Genomic DNA, 14666 nt, shown 5'->3' on the forward strand with positions numbered 1-14666 from the left:
ATTTTTCATCTATTTATAATGTATTTTTTTTATTTGAAAAAATTTATTATTCAACTTTTCAGATATTATTATTAGGAGAATTATCCCACATACTGTTTTTTTAACTTTTTTTTTTTTTCAAATTTACGGTTTGAGTTTCTAAAGTGGTTTCTCCGATGGTTTCTATGCAGGTTGCTATACAATTTTTTGTTGCGATTTAGGTTGCAGTGCTAATTGTAATAGAAGTTTCTATGTAGAATTTTGTAAAAATGTAAAAAAAAAACGGTTTTCAAGTGTAAAAATGTAAAAAAAAAACGGTTTTCAAGTCTAAAAATGAATAAGCCCCTTATTATTATTATTATTATTATTATTATTATTATTATTATTATTATTATTATTATTATTATTATTATTATTGCATGTGTTATTTTATAGTTCACTATTATACTTTATGTAATGCAACCATCAATATATATTAACAAATAAAAATTAAAGACTTTTGACCACACAATAATTACAAACTTTACAACTTTTATGGGATAAGAATTCTTCCATATTAGTAAATATTAAAAAAAATATATATTATTGTTTAGAAAAAAAAAATTTAAATTATTAAATTAATTTAAAAGCTTATATTAAAAAAAACATGTCTTTTGAAAGGATTGAACTCATGTCTTTATACTTCATATAAGATAATTTTACTGGTTACATCATGATTATATTATTGATTAAATTGATTATTGTAACATTAAATAACTTGAATATTTTGTTCTTTTCTAACTGCAATTATTATGTCAAGTAAAAAATAAAATTAATTAAAAATAAATTTATAAATTCCTAATTAAAAAAGTAATTAATTGAAAATTATTCATAAGGTAAACAAGTCAAAAAAATATAGGTTTGGAAGGTGTGGAGTTTTGTTAGTTAGAGCTAATTAATAATATTTAAAAATTAATTATAAATAATAAAAATTATTAATTATGTTTAAGTTTCCAAAAATTCATTTGAGTCATTTGATTAAATCAATAGCTATAAATTATTTTTAATTAGCTCCCTATATATTATTAATTATACATATATATATAATCCTATTATATATATAACAATATTATTATCTAATCCTACAAATATTTATTAATAAATTCTCTCTTCTAATACAATTAAAATTAACTAATATTCAATTTAACTATCAAAATCTCTAATTATCAAAATATAATTGTACTTAACAAATACTAATAATATGCATATCCCATTTAGTGTAATAATATACTTATTGTGGATATTACATCATCATAACACCCCCAACAAAACGCAAAAATAAAAATAGAAAATTAAAGCAACACACACATACATTTAACACACCTAGTAAAACCATGGCATATAAAAGCCAATTGTACTATGTTTATTGTAATATTCTATTAAAGGCGAGGTAGTGTTGTTTTTAATTAATTAGCATTTTAGCAATCTTTAGTGCAAAAACAACGGCGGCGAGAGTCACGGCAGTGGCCGCTCAAAAAGCCCTCAGTTCGGCAAACATTACCGCAGATGCGGTCCGCAAGGCATGGTCCCCTGAAGCGATGGCTTTGTGCCTCACATGTCTTTCCTTCTGCTACTCTTCGCCCCATTTCTATATGTTCAAATATATTTCTTTATTATTAATTTAAGAGCACTCAAATCAAATATTTTAAAATAAAAATTATTCTTTAAAATATTTATAATATTAAATATTTATAATATTTATTATTCTATCAATTAGCTAAGTACTCTTTCTAAACACACTTGTTAAAGATGCTTTAAGTACCAAAAGTATTCCATTTAATTAAGCTACTCTAAAACAATTAATGATAATAATCCATTTATAGACTTTCATTGATTTTTTTTGTTGTGTTAATAATTAATTAATATAGGTATGTTTGTTTAATTAAAAAAGATTGTAAGAGAAGAAAGAGTGTAAGTAGTATACCAGTAGCCAACAGAAGGAGGACGAGGACAAAAAGAGTAGAAAGAGAACGCATGAAGAGGCCCATATTATATTAAAGAGAGAAAAGGAATGTTTTGGTGATGAGAAGAAAATGGATGTGGAAAACAATAAGAAAATGAGTGCCCTTATATAGAGAGAGACTTAATAATGTGTCAATCAATGCTATTCAATAACAAAAAGTAAGGGATAATAAGGATTTTAGTTGTACAGACTTTTACATATATCAAATCGTGTATTTTAAATTTTTTAGTCGTTAATTAATTTTTAAAACTAATTAAATTATTGGATATAAGAGTTTTTGTTTAATTTTATTAATGTCATATTTGTCTATGTATCAAATTGTGTCTTTCAAACTTTGACAAAAGTATATAAATTTAACAATCTCAATAGTTTAGTGAGAATTTGTAACAACCTAAAAAGTTTGAAAATCATAATATAATACATGTTAAAGTTCGGGGACAAAAATTCTACTTATCCAAAAAAGAATAAAAGATAAATTCTATTTGCACCCCACAAAATAATAAATATACTCTAATTTTTAAAAAAGTTAATCTCAAAATAATTTTTTAAAAATCACTCTTAATATTTTTTTTTTAAAAAAAAAAAACTTCATACTATTTTGTGTTACTTTTAATATTTATTTTCATATTTTTTTAAAATTATGTATAACTAGTAAACAAGTCGCGCTTTGCGTGCGGTGGTTAAATTATTCTATAAATATTAATTGAACAATAAAATTAGTATCAAATAATTTTAAACTTATTTTTATTTATATGTTCTTAAAAAAATATATGTTTATTAAAAAAATGATAAATCTATATAGAAAACTCTAAGGAATTCAAAAAAAAATTTATCATACAATTTCTTATATAAATAAAAAATATAGTGAAGAAAATTAGAAACTGAACGATTCTTACACAAAATAGAGATCTAAAATAAAAAGAAAGCAATAAATCTATAGAAAACTCATCATATATAATTTCAAAATAACTTTTATCGTCGTATCTCATTTATAATCACCACTGTATTTAAAGTTGATGTCATCAATGTATCTCACTTGTAATCATCATTAATATCATTTCTAATATGTTTATTGCTTTGTACATAAAATAAATTAAACAATGAGGGTAAGTACATAATTTTATTATGTGAGGGGAGATAAGCAGGTGATAAACATAATATTTTTGGTATATTAGTTAATAATTTCTTTTGATACATTATATTAATTAGTTAATAGTAACTATATCTTTCTCTTAGAAAAATTGTATATAGATTAATTTTTGGGCCTTTTTTATTTTTACACTTCAAAATATGTAATTTTTTTTTTGCATTTTTAGGGAATTCTACATAGAAACCCCTATTACAACTAGCAGAGCAACCTTAATCGTAACTAAAAATCTTATAGCAACCTACATAGAAACCACCAGAGAAACCACTTTAGAAACCCGAACCGTAAATTTGAAAAGAAAAAAAAAAGTTAAAAATAGTATATGGAGTAATTCCCCTCAATTTTTTTTAATTCATATATATTTATTTATTAGCTATTATATATAAATATATAGTTATTTTTAAAAAAAATTTAATTAATTAGTGACCTGTAATAATAAAAAAAAATGAGAGAATTCAGGAGAAAATTTAAAGTAGAATTTTTTTTTAAAAAAAAATGAGAGAATTAAAGAAAGAATAGGTATTTAAAAATTTAGTTATTATGTGTATGATTAGATATTTTTTAAATTTTTAATTATAAATAGATTTTTTTAAAAAAAAAAAAAAACTATTTATTACTAAGGTGTTATTATATATATATATATTTTAAAAAAAAAAATAATACTTGAAAGATATATACCTATAGAAAAATATTGTGTCCTTTGTTGGTATAGTTTCTTTTAGTTAAATATTTTTGTTTTTGTTCTTCTTAGAGATTATTACTATTATTATTATTAGTTTAATTAGAGATTTTTTCTTTTAAAAGTAATAAAAAAAAAATGAGATAATTAAGAAGAGAATAAATGGAGGTATTAAAACTATATTTAGTTAAATTTTTCTAAATTCAAAAGTCTAAGAAATCATGAATGAAATACAAAAATCTCAATTGTCATTTGTTGCAACAATATGTATTATGAGATATTAGATAACAATGTTAAAAACTTAACAGAAAATTAGAATAAATAATAATTTTATAAAAATAATATTTTGTTTATGATTTTTGATAAATAAATAAATAAAAATCAAACAATGAATTAAAAAAGAAAAGGAATATTGTAAAATAGCACAATATTATTAAAAAAAAAAATCAAAACAGTAAATTAAAATAGCGTTAAAACAATACATTGAAATTATACTTAACATATAAATATATATATTGTTCAAGAAAAAAAAATACTTATATATTCATCTTCCCTCATCTTTATCACATCATCTTGTCTGTTTTAATGTACTCTTCCCTCAGTTCTTTACCTGCATTAGATATTTTACATGTAGTACCCATCTATGTTTCAAAATAAGGTGTATAAAACATGATATCAAAATAAAGATATTTTTTATTTTGCCAAAAAAGATAAAACAACATGATTTAGCATGGATATGCAAATTGTAGAAGATATATGTCATGTATAGTATAGCCGTAGTTAAACAACTCAAACCATATTTTTTTGTTAGTACTGTCTAGTTCACAAATGAAGTTTGTGGCAATATAATTTCTGATTTGTAAAAAAATAGAGAAGATATAGTAAATCATTAATGAAAAGAATCTCAATATTTGAGGAAAAATGAAACTCCAAATCCTTCCTGCGCCAAAGTAAAAGTTAATTTTTTTAATAGAAAAAATAAAATTATTAATCACAGAGTTAAAACATAAATTACAAAATTAAAAACAAAATAAAGTTTATAAAGCATTTACTTAATTTGATATTAAAAAAAAAAAAAAAACTCTAATGAAGACTATATGTTTGGTGTTGTAATTGTCTTCAAGGAGTTTGGGATCATCACAAAAGAAAGCATCAAATAAAATACACTGACTGCATGATCTACTACTAAAAAACTTGAAATTCCTGACAGTTTTACACCGTCAGGTAAAGAATTCTCGACAATCTATAAAACTGTCACCTGCACAAGCGTTGCGAATACTTCGTAGAGTAGGCGACGATAAAAAAATGTCGGTATAAAAGAATTCCCGACAGTTTAAAATTGTCGGCTATAGTCAATACTATAGGCCACAGTTTAAAACTGTCGCCTATAGTATAGAAGACGATTTTAAACCGCCGCTATAGTGGATTGTCCAAAAAAAATTATTGTCTTCCTCATCCTCAAAAGCACTTGTCGCATATGTCGCAGCTGCTCCAAAACCTTTACAAGTTTCATCATCCTCCACCGTCGTTGTGCTCGTCTTCATCCTCCTCGAAATTTTCTTTTACAAGTTTTGGAATGCTTTTCACTTGACAATCCTTAAAACTTTCTTCAATTCGCAAGCTTCGGATTTATTTTGAACACACACAAATCAAGATCAACAAACCAAATCATGGCTAATAGAAATTTAAACAACAAATAAGAGAATGTTGTGCTTACCTTGTGCTGCCACAAGAGAGCGAAGGAGAGCAACATAGCGAGAGAGAGTGGAGGAGAGGGACGGCGTGGCTCGTGGTCGTGGAGGAGAGAGAGTCGAGAAATTAAATAAAATTTACAAATAACTTTGAAAAAATGAGATATGATTCTTTTGGGGGGAATTTATATCTTAAGAAGAGGGAAATGAAATTTAAGATGGGGAAAATAAAAATTTGAAATTTATGATGCAAGAAATGAAATTTCAAATCTGAAATGCGTGAAATTGAAGCATGGAAATTGCCGACGGTTTCAAACTGTCGGCTATACTATAGGCTACGATTTAAACCGTGGGCAATTCCCTTTCACAAATATACGAAAGTTTTTAAGGCACGTTTAAAAATCGTCGCCTATACCTCCCCGACAGTTTAAAACTGTCGGGAATACCATATTTTTCCCAACGATTTTAAACACTCACATAATTTTTTTAGCAACGGTTACCCAAAAAAAATATTTTTAGAACCGTCGCGAATACTCCTTTTGCAGTAGTGATCTAAACTTTATACAATAAGGATTTAAAATAAATACATAATGAATATATATTATCGCAAGTCATGATTGTAAAATTTTCCATAATAAAAACCAAAGATATGTGCGTTATGTGTATCTTCTTGAGAAAAAAAAAGTACTAAAAATAAATATATAGAGAGCATTAAAAATATAATAAAGAATGGAGAGTATCATATGAGAATGAGGAAGAAAAAGTTATAATCGTCTTTTCATCACTTTTCATGAATATCAAGAGCTATCATTAAAAAAAATTAACTTTTTCTACATCAAATAATTTATGCTAATGAGTAAATCATGAATAATTCGAAGTGATCGACGACTGTGAAGTTGTCGACATACAAAAAGTCTGTATGTCTCCAAATTATGAAGAAATATTGAAAATTGAGGTTGATGCTATTTATTGATGTTTCTATCGATGTGTCATGTATATATAAAAAATTAATAGTTACTTAAACTTTAAACAAATAAAAAAAAATAAGATTATAGATAAATGGAGAATTTTCATAAAAAACAAAAGAAAAAAAAAAGAAGAAAAAGAAAGAACATGAGAAGGAGAGGTATATAAAACAATATATATATGTAGGGTAAGACTATGGTAGGACCTAACAAAAGTTCCCTACCGGTAGGGTACTTTTTTTAACCATTGATTTTAAATCGTGTGGTTATTATAATATAAGGTGTATACTCTTACGATAAGACTGCTTGTATACAATTAAAACTTTATGCATTATAATAATATTTAATGATATATTTATTTTAAAAAATTAAATAATATTAATAAATTATAAAAAATTATTAATTTTTAATTTAAATTATTATTATGTTTAAAAAATTAGTTTAATTTTTTTTATATAGGTATTTATCTTTAAAAAATAGTTTTAGTTACCAATTTTACTATCAATATAGTGTTAAAATTCGTTTTGTAAAACAGTCATCAAACCGACTAACACATACTGTTGCTAGGCTAGATCGAGTCTATTGTGATCGTAGCATTTATGAGTCTAACGCTACGACTACTATGTTGGATATCTTATATTCAGAATGCTAAATTTAATAAAATTATTATTTATTTCAAAAAAAAAAGTTTACTTCCTAATAATATTTTCATAAAATTATTGTAAAAAACTAAAAATTTAAAATAACTTTTATATTTTAAAGATTTATTTTGATAAGCTTTTACATTAGATATATAATCAATTTTTTTCTTTCCAAATAATACAAATTTATAATGTACTCACTTCACTTTTAAATATAATTTAAACATATATAAATAAATAAATAATAACCTACACAACTAAATTTAAATAAAACTAAAGAATAACTCATAATATAGTTTTATTAGTTGAAGTTAACTACTTATATAAACACTTTGATGGCAAACCGAAAAATAGTAATTTTTTTTGTAATTAGTAGTCTATATATACAAACATTTTAAATTTAGAAATAGTCATAGTATTAGGCATTTATTAATTTTTAATTAAAATTAATATTATTCTTTTTTAAAATTAATTTAAATTATTTTTATATAGGTATTTAATTGTAAAAAATATGGAAATTACTTCATATACTACTTTCTTAACTTTTTTTTTTTTTTCAAATTTACGGTTTGAGTTTCTAAAGTGGTTTCTCCGGTAGTTTCTATGTGGGTTGCTATATGATTTTTCGTTTCGATTTAGGTTTTTCTGCTAGTTGCAATAGGGATTTTTATGTAGAATTTCGTAAAAATATAAGAAAAAAAATTGTTTTGAAGTGTAAAAATTAAAAAAGTCCCCAAAAAACATTAACTTAAGAACTTTGTTTTAATTTTCTTCATTTAAGTAACTTTCTCACCAATTTATTTACATAAATAGTTAATTGTAACAAATGAAACTAAATAAGAAGTTTTGCCATAATTATCTTTCAAATTAATTTGCTCTAATATTTATATAAAATTATATATTAATATTTTTATTTAAAAATATTTTATTGAGTGAAGTTTGCTGCTAAATCACATATTCTTATTAAAAAACTATTATTTTTTTAAATAACAAACCACAACAACAAAAATCAAACCCATATAATAGCCAGCCCCTAATTCAAGTGTGAACTCTGTAATTTTTTTATGTAAACTAAAAAACATCATTTCACTCAAAAAAAAAAAAAAAAAAAACTGAAAAAAAAAATCACATATACATAGATGTATCTACCATAACATGTACCATCCACTCAATTCATTCTCATTGGCCCAAAAAATTTTGGGCATTTTACATAAATGTATACATTTTTTTAAATAATTACAAAAAATGTGCAAAAAAACATAATTTTAAAAATGCACATATTTGAAAACATATTTACAAAATTTCATACAAATTCTTAATTAAATTATAATAGATATATTAATGATTCAACTTTCTATATTTAGATTTGTATAAATATTGGGCTATTTACAAAAATATGGGAAAAAAAGTTTAAGTTTTGATATATATGGCATCTAAACTTAATTATACTACATATGATATTTTTTCAAGAAAAACATAAAAATATGGGAAAAATTATTATAGATAAAAAAAATGCCATAAAAAACTATAAAATAGTGATTCTTTTTTTTATCATATAAAATAACCAATTATTTACACAAACACTGTAACTATAAAAGTTTATTTAAAAAAAAAAATCTACAAAAGCTAAAATAAATAGTAATATAATTTTGTTAAGGCAATAAATTAAGAAAACAATTTCTTCCATATAATTAAAATAATTTTCTTAATAAAAAATCCAACTATACAATTAATAAACTTATATAAATTTTAAATATTTCTTATAAGCTCAAAAACTTGATAATTAACTCATTACCAAAATGATACCAACATAATATTAATATTAAAACCAGTTACCAACTTCTCAAAAATTCTAATACTAGACCATATCAACCCACTACTAAAATTTTTACTATCCACTAAAGCATAATATTAGCTACAAAAGAAGTAGAAAAATAGAGTGAGAGTACATTCGCTAGAGTTGTTCTCTTAATGAATAAAAACCAGTTACAAATACTAAAAATTATAAATAAATTTTACATGCTTGTATTCTAGATATTGTATGGAATATTGAACAAATCAAATACAATGCCAAAATAAAACTAGTTACAAACTTTTTAAAAGCTTCAAGACTTAACTATCAACCCAACACTATCTAAAATAGTCATTATCTACTAAAATAAAATATTAGTCGCAAATAAAAAAACAGAAAATAGAATGAGAATATTCGTCAAAGTTGTTATCCTTGTCGAAAAATCATCAAAAAAGTCGTCGGAGTTGTCTTCATTACCGAAAAGTCACTGAAATTAGACATTAGAGTTGTCACTGGTATTAGACGTTAGAATTTGACACACTGAAACCAGTTACAATAATCAGCTAGTTAAAACTATAACTGAGAAATAAATTTAAATCAATCAAATTAAAAATTAAAATATTAGAGTCAGTTACGTAAAACAACAAATATAATAACTAAATACGGAACCAGTTACAAAAACAACCTAAAACAATCAAAAGATAAATTTATTTATATGTTAAGAATTGAGGTTGAACATTGAAATCTGATACACAAAAATCAGTTTTATTTATCAACTAGTTTAAATTCTAACTTAGGGAAACCAGTTAGTAAAGCAAAAACAAGTAATTTGAAATAATCAAATGAAAAAAATCATGAAACTTAAAACTCAATTATGAAAAATAATAAAAAAATTAGTTATGAAAACTAGTTACTTAAAAAACCAGTTATGAAAATCAATAAAATAATAAGACATACCACAAAAGAATTCTTAACAAATCTATTTAAAAACAAATCATAAAAAGTAGCTAATATTAAACAACAAAGTTAAAAATCTAACACATAAAAACCAGTTTCAAACCTAGAAACAAAATAATATAAAGAAATTTAAAATTAAAAAAAATATACAATAATATCATAAAATAGATCAATCCCATTACAGAACTCTCAAAATATGTGAAACCAGTTTTGAACATGTGAAATCAGTTTTGACCCTATGAAAATCCATAGCAAAACTGAAATGATAAACAATGAAGATAATTGAAACCGGTTTTATTAGTCAACTAAATAGAAAAGAAACAAACAAAAAATTACTAAAAAAAATTCACAAATATTAAATATTATTAAAACAATACACAATGCACAACAATAATTCAAAAATAAAATATAAGTGTAAAAACTAATTTCGAACATAGAAATAAAATAATAAAATATAAAAAAAAATAATAACATCATTAAATAGAGCAATTCTATTACAATACTCTTAAAACATGTGAAACCAGTTTTTAACCTATGAAAAATCATAACAAACCTATGAAACCATAACAAAACAAGTGAAACCATAACAAAACCTGTAAAACTATTTTCGACCATATAAAAAAATAATAAGACAAAATTAAAATAAAAAATAGATAAAACACTACAAAGAATGGAGAAACCCCATTATAGCAAAACATAAAAACCAGTTACCTAATGTGAACGAATTAAAATTAATACAAAGAAATCTGATATTGAGAAACCAGTTATGATTATCAGCTAGTGAAAAATTTGACACATAAAAAATAGTTACATAAAACACAACAAATGAAAAAGTAACACGAAAACCAGTTATGTGAAATAATCATTTCAAATACTAAAACTTGGAACCTAACAAAACTAACAATTAAATGCAAAAAATCAGTTATACAACTAACTAAGAAATTGAACTAGAAACATAAGACACATAAAGCAACTAAATGATAAATTAAGGCACAAAAACTAGTCAAAGACATACCACAAGGGAGTTTTTAACAAATGACATGCACAACTAATTAAAAATTTTACCCAAAAAAACTAGTTAGGTAAAAAAAATTATTGACCTCTTTGAAAGAAGCGACTTAGCTACACTTGCACCCACCACTTTGAAATTATTGGTTAATGGTATTCATAACCATTTTTCACTTTTCTTCCCGCAAACAGAGTAAAATATCAGTCGGCAAAATATATAAACAATTCATCTATAATTGCATTCTATTTCCTCACTGCTCTACGTTCTCATATCAAGTTTTTGTGCGTGGCGCCCTCCGGGGTCACAACAAGATATACAAGGGGAGGGGCATTAAGCCTTCTTGATAAGACCAATTTGCAAGCGTCTATGCAATTCAATGCTTTTACTGCTATTAATATTGTACACAACTACAATCAAAATTTCAAACATAAAAAGCTCACTCCTCTGTGACAGTCCACCACAACTAACCAAAACACTATCCCCACATATATGTATCCAGGTACATGCAATGAACAAAACTAGCTCTATGTACTTCTAACTACTACTACCAACGATAACAAATCTAACAAATGTAGCAAAAAATAAAAAAGCACAACAATGACTGCCACCTGTAATATCCTGTCTTCCATTGTATTTTTTATAGTGAACCACATTATAGTAACACGACGTGACCAATTTTATGTGCCCTATCAACAACAATGAACATGAAAACTAAACAAAAACCAGTTTGATCGCAGAATAATAATGAACATTATGAAAAATACACATAATAAACAATAAAGAGCTGAAACTATTTGCACCAGTCAACTAAATGAAAGGAAAAAAAATGATTAAAAAAAACTCACAAATATAATCAAAACAACACACAATGCATAAAAAATATAAGTATGAAAACTAGTTTCGAACATAGAAACAAAATAATAAAAAAAAATATACAATAACATCATAAAATGAAGCAACCCCATTAACCAACTCTTAATATATATGAAACCAATTTTTTTAATTCTTTATTTGAGAATTTGCATCACAATAATTATATCATCATAAGAAAGTTATATTTGAAACAAAAATAAAGACCAACCTACAATAACAATCTTTTTATTGAAGAAGTCAATGGAGAGTTTTATTCAGTTTAAAAACTGAACAAGAATAAAGCACTTAACTTAAGCAATTGTCATTATTATCATTATTAAGATGATGTAAATAAGAAGGGACACTGTTCAAACTGGCAATTACAACTTTACAAGTAACTTAGTCGGTTTTCCTATTATTCCCTAATTCAATTCAAGTTTCATAATCATCTCCAAATTCTATATATGCTCATATAGGAAATCAGATTATTTGAGACTTAAAAAAAATTAATACCAACAAACTCATAAAACTCTTCAATTTTGACAGTAAAAAAAAAAAAAACAAAGCAAAGGAAGGAAAAACTATTAATCGAATGAAAGATTGGTTACCTAGTTAGGTATTATAAAAAGCCATAATGCTTCATTAATCTCAGTCAGGATGTTCCTAAATGTTGCCCACCCTTTTGGTGCTTCCACCAGGAACAATGATAAGTACTGCAGTTTCACCAGCCTCGTCAACCTCACCATCACCTGCGACAATCTCATTGGTATACTTTCAGCAGAGATGGCGTCGTCTTGGATGGGGGTGTGGCCACGATGATACTCTTCGGCGTGAGAAAGGCAGTGGCTGACCAAAAAATAAAACAGCGAGAAAAACAAGTATGAAAAATTAGGATTTGAAAAATAAAATATGGTATTGAAAACTAATAATAACAAAAATATGGCATACTATATACCATATAAAAGTTCAGAAATAAAAAATACCATAAAATGTGGCCAAACTTAAAAAAGCCATATTTAAGTAAAATGTTTTTAAAAACCCATATTTGATGTAATTTTCACATAAATATTTGTATAACTATTTTCTTATTATGTTTTGTTGTGTATGGTATTGTAATATTTTTTTAATATTGCTTATATGTTTTTAGTGTTTTTTTTTTTTTTTTAATTTATATATGTTTTTGTTAAACTTGATAGGTTGTTTTTGTTTATTTTTTTAATGTATTTTTTTGGTAGAAGAATTATTCATGCTCCATCTATAAATGTCCTTTTTTTTTTTTGTATTTTTATCTTTGTTAGTTGTTTTTTTTCTTTTGTTTTTTTTGTGGTGTTTCTTATTATGTTTTGTTGTGTATTGCATTGTAATATTTTTTTAATATTGCTTATTTGTTTTTTAAAATTTATATATGTTTTTGTTAATCTTGATGGGTTGTTTTTGTTTATTTTTTTAATGTATTTTTTTGGTGGAAGAATTATTCATGCTCCATCTATAAAGGTCCTTTTTTTTTGTATTTTTATCTTTGTTAGTTGTTTTTTTTTTTGTGGTGTTTCTTATTATGTTTTGTTGTGTATCGCATTGTAATATTTTTTTAATATTGCTTATTTGTTTTTAGTGTTTTTTTTAAAAAAATTTATATATGTTTTTGTTAATCTTGATGGGTTGTTTTTGTTTATTTTTTTAATGTATTTTTTTGGTAGAAGAATTATTCATGCTCCATCTATAAATGTCTTTTCTTTGGTATTTTTATCTTTGTTAGTTGTTTTTTTTTCTTTTGTTGTTTTGTGGTTTTTTTATTATATTTTGTTGTGTATCGTGTTGTAATATTTTTTTAATATTGTTTATTTGTTTTTAGTATGTTTTTTTAATTTATATATGTTTTTGTTAAATAACTTGATGGGTTGTTTTTGTTTATTTTTTTAATGTATTTTTTTCATTTTTTATTATTAATTTAAAACTGTTTATTATTTTTAATCGTTAATTATTTTTTTATCTTATATTTAAAATATTACATCTGTATATTTTAAATATTATTGTTTATAATTAGAATCTTATTATATTTTTTAATTATTAATATATAAATTTTGTTAATTAGTAGGCTTACTCATTAATACCATATCAATTAGTCATAAAAAAATAGTTATACAAATCTAAATATAGAAAGTTGAATCATTAATATATCTATTATAATTTAATTAAAAATATGTATGAATTTTTGTAAATATATTTTCAAATGTGTACATTTTTAAAATTGTGTTTTTTTGCACATTTTTTGTAATATAATTGTTTTTGTTGTACACTGATGAAAAAACCCCAAAAACTTTCCCATGTGATGAGGTAGAAACAAATGGGCCTACAATAGATAAACCCTATATATATAAAAAGAAATTGGAGAAGGTTTAGAGTTAGATTTTTAAGATTCTTTTTAATAAAATATATATAAAGAAAATAGAAAATTTGTTATTTATATTTATAAACCTAACAAAAAAATTAAAAAGTGGGAGAATCAAAGAGAGAATAGATAAAATTATTTGGAGTAATTTAAAAGCGTCATGTCACCGTCTGATATCTCTCTTTTATATATACACTAAGAAATAACTGCGCTTCACGTGTGGCTGTATTTTATTTAGTGATAATCAAAACTAAAACTTAAATATAATATTAGAATCTATATTTTTCTATAAAGGAAATATACCAATAAAATTAATTAGTTAATAATGAGAAAATAAATAGAATTATACCTAATCAGATTTAAATTCAAAGAGTAGTATGTTTTAGAGTTGTTTATCAAACCGCTTAAACCGCTCACACCACAAAAATAATGCGGTTTGAAATTCTTTACAGTGCGGTCGCAGTTTGAATTTTTCCTAAATCGCGCGGTACGGTGCGGTTTGCAGTTTACGGTTTTGAATTGTTAATATGCGGTTCAAACTGTATCGCACCGCATATTATAAA

At 24.0% G+C, this 14666-nt stretch overlaps 1 long non-coding RNA gene across 1 annotated transcript; it reads right to left on the reverse strand.

Moving 5' to 3' along the window:
• Nucleotides 1–9039: 9039 nt before the first annotated feature.
• Nucleotides 9040–12723, reverse strand: LOC133031019 (uncharacterized). The gene is made up of 2 exons (XR_009684553.1): nucleotides 12323–12723; nucleotides 9040–9383 (listed from the first exon to the last, which is right to left on the reverse strand). It is a non-coding gene; the product is annotated as an uncharacterized LOC133031019 (long non-coding RNA).
• Between the last annotated feature and the right edge of the window lie 1943 nt (nucleotides 12724–14666).

Source organism: Cannabis sativa, chromosome 9 (assembly GCF_029168945.1).
Source record: "Cannabis sativa cultivar Pink pepper isolate KNU-18-1 chromosome 9, ASM2916894v1, whole genome shotgun sequence".
NCBI lineage: Eukaryota > Viridiplantae > Streptophyta > Magnoliopsida > Rosales > Cannabaceae > Cannabis > Cannabis sativa.